The 11715-nt window shown below is 44.4% G+C and overlaps 1 non-coding gene across 1 annotated transcript; it reads right to left on the bottom strand.

Moving 5' to 3' along the window:
* Positions 1 to 2738: 2738 nt before the first annotated feature.
* Positions 2739 to 2813, bottom strand: Trnas-cga (transfer RNA serine (anticodon CGA)). Its single transcript has one exon. It is a non-coding gene; the product is annotated as a tRNA-Ser (tRNA).
* Between the last annotated feature and the right edge of the window lie 8902 nt (positions 2814 to 11715).

Here is an 11715-nt window from a genome sequence, read left to right on the forward strand (position 1 = left end):
ATGTAGAGCAAGAATGTATAAGAGTCAAAAGCATTGTTCAATACACTTTAGACAGGTATCTGTCGAGCAAGGTTGTAAGGCTTTGAAAATACCCACCGCGTTAGAAATTTGTTGTGAATCCAGAGAGCTTCACCACAGATTTAAGCGAAGTCAAAGCCAAGCTGAGGAACAAAAGCTGAATAATGCGAAAAGAAGAGTAAAGAGAGCAACGAGAGAAGTCTTCAATGAGTTTGAAAATAAAATTTTGCCAAAAGATCGATTTTGGTGAAGTCAATAATCGAAACGAAAACATTTTTTCAGTCTCACAGTGGTCACATTGGCACCGTACGGAATATGACAGAGAAGACCGAATTGCTGGATTCGAAACTGTTTCATCGCGGAAGATCGTAATACGTTTCCTTCTTTCAACCTTCGCATGATCGCCGAAGTCATATATATTGAGACAAGTTATTATCTAATAAAAAAAAAAGAGCCGCATTCACTTATAGTGGAAAGGAATGTCTGTGATATTCTACAGAGATTATGCGAAAGAACTTGCCCCTCTTGCCGGCCGGGGTGGCCGAGCGGTTCTAGGCGCTTCAGTCTGGAACCGCGCGACCGCTACGGTCGCAGGTTCGAATCATGCCTCGGGCATGGATGTGTGTGATGTCCTTAGGTTAGTTAGGTTTAAGTAGTTCTACGTCTAGAGGACTGATGACCTCAGATGTTAAGTCCCATAGTGCTCAGAGCCATTTGAAACATACGAACTTGCTCCTCTTCGACCAGCAGTTTATCGTAGGTCGCTAGAGCAACCAAAGATCTTGCGAAACTCAGCTCGTTCCGTTGTCTCATGAGTATGAGAGCACCATAGAGGTCGGCGCACATATTGATACCGTGTTTTTTGACTTACACGGGCGTTTGTTACGATACCGCACTGCCGACCAGTGAAGAAAACACGAGCTTACTGCGTATCAGCATAGCTTTGTGATTTGGATTCAGTATTTCCCTGCAGATAGAATTCAACACGTCACTCTTAACGGAACAAAACGACAATCTACGCTCGGTCAGACTGTGATAGATAGCAAGCCTACCCCGTTCTATGCACGGACAAGAATGCTCACTGATATTACATGCACCGTGCGTGTGTCTGACTAGCGGTCATTCCTCGCCAGGTGGCGCTGCTATCGCCTGGGCGGGTTTATAGCGAAAGTAGGTTGGTGGTCATAATCTTCTGGCTCTCTCTCTCTCTCTTCTCAGCGATCGCAGGCCCTGAAGACCACGCGCTGCATCAACGATCCGCTTCCACCGCCTTCTACACTCCTCGAAATGGAAAAAAGAACACATTGACACCGGTGTGTCAGACCCACCATACTTGCTCCGGACACTGCGAGAGGGCTGTACAAGCAATGATCACACGCACGGCACAGCGGACACACCAGGAACCGCGGTGTTGGCCGTCGAATGGCGCTAGCTGCGCAGCATTTGTGCACCGCCGCCGTCAGTGTCAGCCAGTTTGCCGTGGCATACGGAGCTCCATCGCAGTCTTTAACAATGGTAGCATGCCGCGACAGCGTGGACGTGAACCGTATGTGCAGTTGACGGACTTTGAGCGAGGGCGTATAGTGGACATGCGGGAGGCCGGGTGGACGTACCGCCGAATTGCTCAACACGTGGGGCGTGAGGTCTCCACAGTACATCGATGTTGTCGCCAGTGGTCGGCGGAAGGTGCACGTGCCCGTCGACCTGGGACTGGACCGCAGCGACGCACGGATGCACGCCAAGACCGTAGGATCCTACGCAGTGCCGTAGGGGACCGCACCGCCACTTCCCAGCAAATTAGGGACACTGTTGCTCCTGGGGTATCGGCGAGGACCATTCGCAACCGTCTCCATGAAGCTGGGCTACGGTCCCGCACACCGTTAGGCCGTCTTCCGCTCACGCCGCAACATCGTGCAGCCCGCCTCCAGTGGTGTCGCATGTATCCCGTGCCACCCAACGTGCTCTAGAAGGTGTAAGTCAAGTACCCTGGCCAGCAAGATCTCCGGATCTGTCCCCCATTGAGCATGTTTGGGACTGGATGAAGCGTCGTCTCACGCGATCTGCACGTCCAGCACGAACGCTGGTCCAACTGAGGCGCCAGGTGGAAATGGCATGTCAAGCCGTTCCACAGGACTACATCCAGCATCTCTACGATCGTCTCCATGGGAGAATAGCAGCCTGCATTGCTGCGAAATGTGGATATACACTGTACTAGTGCCGACATTGTGCATGCTCTGTTGCCTGTGTCTATGTGCCTGTGGTTCTGTCAGTGTGATCATGTGATGTATCTGACCCCAGGAATGTGTCAATAAAGTTTCCCCTTCCTGGGACAATGAATTCACAGTGTTCTTATTTCAATTTCCAGGAGTGTATCTCTCGCAGCCTCTCTCCACCCTGCAGAAATTCCTAATGCTGCAATGTCCTTCTCTATGTCATCTTTCCACCTTGTACGTGGTCGATCCAATGGTCTTGTTGCCTGGAGAATTCCTTCAAATGCTTTCTTGGTGATTCTGTTGTTTTCCATTCTGGCCACATGTCCAGCCCAGTTCAGTCTCCCACTTTTTAATTTCTGGATGATAGTGGGTTGCTTCATTAACTGATAAATTTCATTGTTCTTTCGAATTCTCCATAAGCCATTCTCCAAAACAACTCCCCAGATGAGATTTTCACTCTGCAGCGGAGTGTGCGCTGATATGAAACTTCCTGGCAGATTAAAACGGTGTTCCGGGCCGAGACTTGAACTCGGGACCTTTGCCTTTCGCGGGCAAGTGCTCTACCAACTGAGCTACCCAAGCACGACTCACGCCCCCTCCTCACAGCTTTACTTGTGCCAGGACCTCGTCTCCTACCTTCCAAACTTTACAGAAGCTCTCCGAGTTCGAGTCTCGGCCCGGCAAACAGTTTTAATCTGCCAGGAAGTTTTAACTCCTCACATTTTTCTCATTACTTTTCTTTCGAAAAGATTCAGTTTTTCTCTTTCTTTCTTTGTAAGCGTCCAGCTTTCTGAACCGTACAGTACTATGGCGCAGATAATAGTGTTGTATATCTTCATCTTTGTGGTGATTGACAAAGCTTTACTTATGAGTGGGTTGCTTAGTGAGTACAAACATCTTGACCCTGAGGCTATTCTTTCATTTATATCCATTGTTATGATATTTTTACTGCTGAAACGTGATCCAAGGTATTTAAACTGGACAACTTTTCTGAATTTAGAATGTTGGTCAAGTTCAGAGTAAGGATTTGGGTTTATGACTCGACCTATTTCCATATATTCGGTTTTCTCTTGGTTAATCAAAAGCCCGATTTTGCTGGCACTGTGCCTGAGAGATCTGTACATGTCTTTCAGTTCTTCTTCAGTTTCACTCAGCAACACTATATCATCTGTTCTGGCTGATCGGTGTAAAATGAATTAATGAAAATAACTAACAAACATTAATGTCAAGAACGGCTTTGAATCTTCTTAGAAAGTCTGAGTAAACCAAGTTTGTATTCTGTTCTAATTTAAACATAAGTTGTATTCATTCTTACACAAGTTATTACTATCAAAAGCAATGTTTTTCTATACATCGTCAACTAATTGTACAATAATAGCTTTACATCCAACACAATACCGCTTCCCGTCACCATACCTAATTCAACCATTAATGAAAACTATACCTACTACGAAATTTAACTACATCTACTACTATTATAATAAGATCAGTTCTTGTCTGTCACATTCCACAATGCACTCTTACCACTGCGCGATCCGTAAGCACGCCCTGTCGGTTCCTTCGGCGCTTCAAAGAGCGTTGTTGTCACATCTGCCTCTTCCGTTATCTGTCGACTCCCTGCAGAGGACAACCCCTCTGATCCGAGACAGCAACGTCGCTGCCGGTGAGAAGCGTAGCCACTCACCGGACCTCGTCACCTCGGTTTTTCCGTGGGTGGCGTGACAGGGCACACGTTTGCGTTTCCACTCTGGTGGTCTTTCGATCGCTGTGCGTGCACGACTGGCTGTTCGTCTGCCGCAACTGTTGACCTCGAGCTGTCTTCGCTAGCAAATTCTCAATTTACTCTCGATAAAGTTAATGCTTGAAAATTGATGTTCGCATAAATATGCCACAGCTGATTGTATGCGTCAGGAAAACTATTTCACGTGCTAAAAAATTAATGTATCTTCCTTCTCCAGATCTTTCAAAACAGACCACTTGTGCTGTGACCTAAGTTCAAATTTGTTTTCTTCCAATATCTGTTTATCAATATAACGAAGTTCGAATTATGAGCTCCACAACCCTTTGTTTCTGAAATCCAGTACTTGAATTTCAAAATTACCACTATCAGTATTAAAGGGAGAAAAATTTAGTTCTGTTACGGTAGCATTCAGAGGTTTTTTTAACAAAGGGCAACTTGGCTTTGGTTTTTCTGAATTCCTGAAAACCGTTGAGAAAACCTTACCTCATATTTAGAAGTGTTGTTTTAAAATAACAAACGTCAGTTTTAAATTATTTTCTTGGCGGTGCTTTCTCTAAAATAGAAAAAAATTGCTTCGTTCCCCCTGAAGTTTATGACCAAGCTGACTTAAATGAGATGTAACGTCTACCACGAAACAAAATTTTTGGATCCACCAATTGTTAGTCCTGGATAGTGAACACTCTTCTCAACGAGAATTGCTTAAATTGCTGTTAAAAAGGAAGTTAAATGTTTGAAATTGTTTCATATTAATACCCAATATGCCTTGTTATGCAGCAGAAAACCCGTGTACTCACGCTCCGTTCCAACGAAAAAAAAAATTTTAACTGGTGAGGATTAAGAACTTTAGCTATAATAGAGATGATAATTCTAATCACTAATCCAATAACTTTGCAAATTTGTTCTGGAAATATCTGCGCCCAATGCTCTTCTTGATGAATAATTAAATGGTAAGTACTCTGTGTTTAATTTTTCCTTTCAAAATATCAAGAAACCTGTTTCTTATGCCGATCGTACTTTCGCCCCGTCTGCTGAAACTGAAACAATTTTATCGGGTAGAATACGATGTTTTTCAGTTAACTCAATTACAGCGTCTATTATACCCTCTCCGTGTGACCTTCGCGTGACAGTAGTCCTAAAAGGTCTTCTTTAGGACCTGTAGATTAAATAAATCTTATAAAGAGCGACACTTCTGCTGTATCTCACTAGATTCGTTAATTGCTGTTGATAAGGCCGAAACCAATTTAAGATATTCGACTTCCTTGTTAATTGTATTTAAAGATATTCTGTTCTTTCAATGTTTTAGCAGACAATGGTAACTCTTTAATTTAAAAAAAAAATCTGCTTTGTTATGAAAATCCCAAAATAGCTCTTCGGATGTATTTATAAGACAATTTTTTTTATGTATTCGCTATCTTTGTATGGTTCTTCTCTCTTAGCAATCTCTTGAACAACTACAAAACATGCAGTAATAACATTGTTGGAAGATTACCTCCAGTATTGAAACACAGTATTTGGTTTTTCTTTACTCTTCTGAAATTCCTTTACTATTTTCTTCCCTGCATCACTGTTGGAGTATTTAGTGGTAACGGACACGTGTTAGGTCGTAAAGTGTCTCATATATATACCCCGTCCGAACAGGCCTCGGAAGGTTCATTGGTACCATTCCACCACCGTGTCATCCTCACACGATAGGCGTCACAGGATGCAGATACGGAGGGGCATGTCGTCGGCACACTGCTCTCCCGATAGTTTTGACAAAAATACATGTATGGTCTTAGCTGATTGGAGAAATACAAATAATTTTATGCTTCGAATAAGTGCTTTCGTCGTTCACATGCGTTTGCAGACGCGACTAGCACTGATCACTGCACAATGTGTATAGACTAATTCACACTTGGTGGCTCCTATTGTCTGATTTGAACTAGTCATCACTTGACATGTAGCGGGCTGCTCGGCACCCAGCACCAATTAAACAATGGGAGTCCGGCACTGTCGGCCCCCGTTGTGTGTTGCCACTTCCACTGTGCAGCCTACAGCAATGTGCCAGCCAGGCCTCAGTGAGCCTTTATAGTGTAAGACATGGGTGACTTTTAGCTTCGCGTACCATACGATGTGTGGAAATCGAAATTTGTGGTAAGATCTAATGGGACCAAACTGCTGAGGTCATCGGCCCCTAAGCTTACACACTACTTAATCTAACTTAAACTAACGTACACTAAGGACAACACACACACCCATGCCCGAGGGAGGACTCGAACCTCTGGCGGGGTAAGCCGCGCGGACCGTGACAAGACGCCTCTGACCGCTTGGATACCCCTTGCGGCCATACGACGAGGCCCACGAGAAAGACAGACCGCGGCGCGTACGTCACGAAGGTAGTCCTGAACTCGCTCGCTCGCTCAGCTCAGCAGACAAAATGCGTTTGTAAACCTGTCAACTCGCAGCTGGGCGTGTAAGTACTAACGAAAATTGCATCTTCCACTGGAATCTGCTATTATGAAGTCTTACTGGTTAACAGCACTACAGCAAAATTTAATTTAAGATCAATACTCGATATAAATGGTATATCGGCTTGTTTATAGCATTTAGTCTCTTCTGCTTAACAGTACTCATTACATGCTGGAAGTGGTGCCTTATGCAAGTGATAATTTTAGTATGATTTTATTTTATTGTACACCAGTACAGCTACAACAAATTATAAGTACGCCCTGGGACTTCTCATCATTATATGACTAATAACAGTATGACTCCATAATAGCGGATTCCAGCAGAAGATTCAGTTTTCGTTTGTAAGGACACGCCTAGTTACGAGTGAACAGGTGTAGAAATGTAGTTTGTCTGCTGATTTGAGCGAGTGAGCGAGCGTAGGACTACGTTCGTGACGTACGCGCCGTGCTCTGTCTTTCTCGTGGGCCTCGCCATACGATGTGTGACGCAAACAGTCGAAAGCCGGGGCCAACGAGATATACGGGCCCTGCAACGAATTTGTGACGTCACACTAGTCGGTTTGACCGCCACACTTCGCGAACGCTCGGCTGCGTGCAGGACCCACGGAAAATCAGTATTTAATTGGAAAGGTACTCACTAAAGGTCTTAAGTTTGTCGTGTGCTGTCGACAGCTTACATGCATTTAAACACGCAGTTAAGAATTATCAAACTCGTCTGAAACAGTTACTCACTCTCTGCGGGAGTCGGCTGCTGGCACTCGTAAGACTCACAGTGTCACGTGCTGTCACGTACCCGCCGAGGCCTGCCTTTCTCGTGAGCCTCGTCAAAAGAGGAGCAGACCGAGGCTGCACACTTCTACGAAACTTTCAGAAAGTGTCGGACATGGTGTGATTATGCGCAGTCAGTCGCGTGACTTCGTTTGTTGCTTGAGAGAGTGTTTTCAGAGAGAGAGGGATGCAAGAGCGCCTCTGGTTCCTATGGATAAAATGATGGACCGAACTGCACCTGCTCTACAAATTAGTGATAAGAATCTGCAAGAAGAAATTCGCGAAAGAAGAATCAGGCGCGTCATCTAAATTGGAGACTCGTGGAAAGAAGAGACGCCTCAATCCTAGGGTTCGAAATCTCGACTTTTTTCTGGAGGATGTGATTCGTCGTGACATTTACGCATATTCTGCATCTACATCTACATGGATACTCTGCAAATCACATTTAAGTGCCTGGCAGAGGGTTCATCGAACCACCTTCACAATTCCCTATTATTCCAATCGCGTATAGCGCGCGGAAAGAATGAACACCTACATCTTTCCGTACGAGCTCTGATTTCCGTTACTTAATCGTGGTGTTCGTTCCTCCCTATGTAGTTCGGTGTCAACAAAATATTTTCGCATTTAGAGGAGAAAGTTTGTGATTGTAATTTCGTGAGAACATTCCGTCGCAACGAAAAACGCCTTTCTTTTAATGATGTCCAGCCCAAGTCCTGTATCATTTCAGTGACACTCTCTCCCATATTTCGCGATAGTAAAAAACGTGCTACCTTTCTTTGAACTTTTCCGATGTACTCCGTCAGTCCTATCTGGTAAGGATCCCACACCGCGCAGCAGTATTCTAAATGAGGACGGACAAGCGTAGTGTAGGAAGTCTCCTTAGTAGGTCTGTTACAATTTCTAAGTGTCCTGCCAATAAAATGCAGTCTTTGGTTAGCCTTCCCCACAACATTTTCTGTGTGTTCCTTCCAATTTAAGTTGTTCGTAATTGTAATGCGTAGGTATTTAATTGAATTTACGGCTTTTAGATTAGACTGATTTATAGCGTAACCGAAGTTTAACGAGTTCATTTTAGCGTTCATATTATCCAAAAAGGAATATCCGACACTCAAAAAGCTGCATGCTACTCTTGTTCTTCAGAATAGTAAATCGTCCTTGTTACGTGTCTTGAAAAAGCTAGGATTCCTCTATAAATCCATTTCTGGGCGCAAGTTATCGAATGCAATCGAATCCAAGACATTTCGCTTTTTTGGACAATTAGAAGGGACAAATTTTGGTGATATCGTTTGGCTTGATGAAACATGGGTGAATACGGGATACAGTTTAAAGAAAAAGCTGGGCAGAAGATACCATCAGCGGGAGTATGCCAGCTCCGATCGGCAGATAAAAAAAATAACAATAATTGTAGCATATACAGGAAATTTACAAGGATTCGTTTCTAATTGTCTGCTGTCATTCAGTTCAAACAGCACCTCTAGCTACCATCAAGAGATGAACTACAGTAATAGTTTGAAGATGCCTTGCTTCAAAATTGTTAAGGCTATCGCTCTATATCAATCGGTTGTAAAAGATAAGGTGCCCACAAAGGCAACGAAGGAAAATGACATTATTCTCTGACTGTAGAATTGTTAGAACTTGTACCACAACGCAAGGCAAAGAACCTAGTCTATATCGTGGATGAAGAAAAAAACTGGCATAAAGTGCTCTGGTTGTCTCGTTGTCATTGTCATTTCAACGTAGTAGAAGTGATCTCGGCTAAGGTTAAACGACATATTGCTTGGCCGTGCGGTTCTGGCGCTGCAGTCCGGAACCGCGGGACTGCTACGGTCGCAGGTTCGAATCCTGCCTCGGGCATGGGTGTGTGTGATGTCCTTAGGTTAGTTAGGTTTAAGTAGTTCTAAGTTCTAGGGGACTTATGACCTAAGATGTTGAGTCCCATAGTGCTCAGAGCCATTTGAACCATTTGACATATTGCTGCAGAAAATACGTTCGTCGAAGTGGGATGATTTTGAAGCAGGCACTTGAGAAACTGACACCAGAAGACTAGCATAAGGTAGGGGATCATTTGAAAGGAATGATGGAATGATAAAGGAAGCGTGGAACAATGAAGGTGTGTTACAACAGTGCGTCGAAGACTTGATAATATCTGTCGGTGCGAGCAGCGACACCCACCGACAGTTCTACTGACTCTGAATTAAGCGGTGTATTCCCCCTGTCTGATTGGCATGTAGTTTATAAAAACTAAACTCCGTCCGAACAGGCCTTGGAAGCGCAACGCTACCGACCGGCCGTCGTGTCATCTTCAGCCCATAGGACTCATTGGGTGCGGATATGGAGGGGCATGTAGTCAGCACACCGCTCTCCCGCCGTATGTCAGTTTACGAGACCGGAGCCGCTACTTCTCAATCAAGTAGCCCCTCAGTTTGCCTCACAAGGGCTGAGTGCACCCCGCTTGCCAACAGCGCTCGGCAGACCGGATGATCAACCATCCAAGTGCTAGCCCAGCCCGACAGCGCTTTACTTTGATGATCTGACGGGAACCGGTGTTACCACTGCGGCAAGGCCGTTGGCTATTTATTTTATAGTGTACTTTAATAAACGTCTTACTTCCATTAAATCTTGTGTTTGTGACTTTATTTCGATCAATTCCTCTTTCCTGTTGTGAGACAAAGGAATGCTGTCCAGTCATCTCCCTTCATCTCCTTATGGTAAGTTAGACTGGATGTTAAATATATTTTATTTTGTGTGGACAGCAAAACGCTATTCCATGTAAGTATAGTTTTCGAGACGCGCAGTGATACGGAGGAAACCTTTCCGAGCGCGAAACTTACTCTTATGTCAATAACCAACGGGACCGGCGCTAATTGAAATTAAGGAAAGATTTCTAACGTGCTTCGAGATACCACTGGTATACATACTGAAGGTAAATTTGAGAATTTTTACGTTATGTTTGTAGGAGATACAGACTTTAGACTTCGTACTTGTTACGTGTTAAATACTGATACAACTTTTAAAAAAAACTCGTTTTCAGAAACGTATATATAGAAAGGAGCGAGATATTTTGGTAATCAACGAAATATAGAAGTTATGCTGTGAGGGCGTTAGTTTTTGAGCTATGACGCGATAAATTTGAAGTTATTTACGAACGGGAAAATTCAATGTTTCAAAAAAATTTTTTCCCATAATTAAAATTAAGAACAGATTCTGGAGATGCTGAGAGACACTATGGAGGTTTCATTCGTACGTGATTTTGAGATATTTTTTTTACTTGATTTTTGTGGAAGATACAGGCCTCAAGGCGATTTTCTATCGGCGAGAACAGCGTCGCGCTGTGGCGGCTGCCTGCATATGTACTTTTTTGACGCGACAACGGAGCAACTTTGGAGCTGAAACATCGAGTATCAACTACGCTGAGGTGATAAAAGTCATGGGACAGCGATATGCACATATACAGATGGCGGTAGTATCGTGTACACTAGGTATAAAAGTGCAGTGATTTGGCGGAAATGTCATTTGTGCTTAGATGATTCATATGAAAAGGTTTTCGACGTGATTATGGCCGCGCGACTGCTATTAAAAAACTTTGAACGCGAAATGGTAGCTGGATATGGACGTTCCATTGCGTTATGGAGGTTAATACTCCGAGCTCCACAGTGTCAAGACAGGGCCGGGAATACCAAATTTCAGGCATTACCTTTTACCACGGACAACAGTGGCCGACGACCTTCGCTTAACGACTGAGAGCACGGCGTCTGCGTAGAGTTGTCAGTACTAAGAAGCAAACAACACTGCGTGAAGCAAACGCAGAAATCAACTTGGGAAGTACGATGAACGTATCCATCATGACAATGCGGCAAAATTCCGCGTTAATGAACTATGGCAGCAGACAACCGACGCGAGTGCCTTCGCTAACAGAACGACAACGCCTGCAACGGTTCTCCTGGGCTCGTGACCATGTTGGATAGACCGAAGACGATTAGAAAACCGCGCCCTTTCAAATGAGTCCCGATTTCAGTTGGTAAAAGGTGATGGTAGGGTTCGAGTGTGGCACAGACCCAAATTGTCAACAAGGCATTATGGAAGCTGGTGGTCGTTCCATAATGGTGTGAGCTGTATTTACATGGAATGGACTGGGACCTCTGGTCCAAGTCAATCGGCGATTGACTGCAAATGATTATGTTCGGTTAGTTGAAGACTATTTGCAGCCATTCATGCACTTCATGTTCCCAAACACCGATGGAATTTTTATGGATGACCATGAGCCATGTCACCGTGCCACAGTTGTTCGCGAGCGGTTCTAGGCGCTACAGTCTGGAACCGCGCGACCTCTACGGTCGCAGGTTCGAATCCTTCCTCGGGCATCGATGTGTGTGATGTCCTTAGGTTAGTTAGGTTTAAGCAGTTCTAAGTTCAAGGGGACTGATGACCTCAAAAGTTAAGTCCCATAATGCTCAGAGCCATTTGAACCATTTTGAACGGTTATTCGCGACTGGTTTGAAGAACGTTCTGGACAATTCGAGCAAATAAT

Source organism: Schistocerca cancellata, chromosome 8 (genome assembly GCF_023864275.1).
Source record: "Schistocerca cancellata isolate TAMUIC-IGC-003103 chromosome 8, iqSchCanc2.1, whole genome shotgun sequence".
NCBI lineage: Eukaryota > Metazoa > Arthropoda > Insecta > Orthoptera > Acrididae > Schistocerca > Schistocerca cancellata.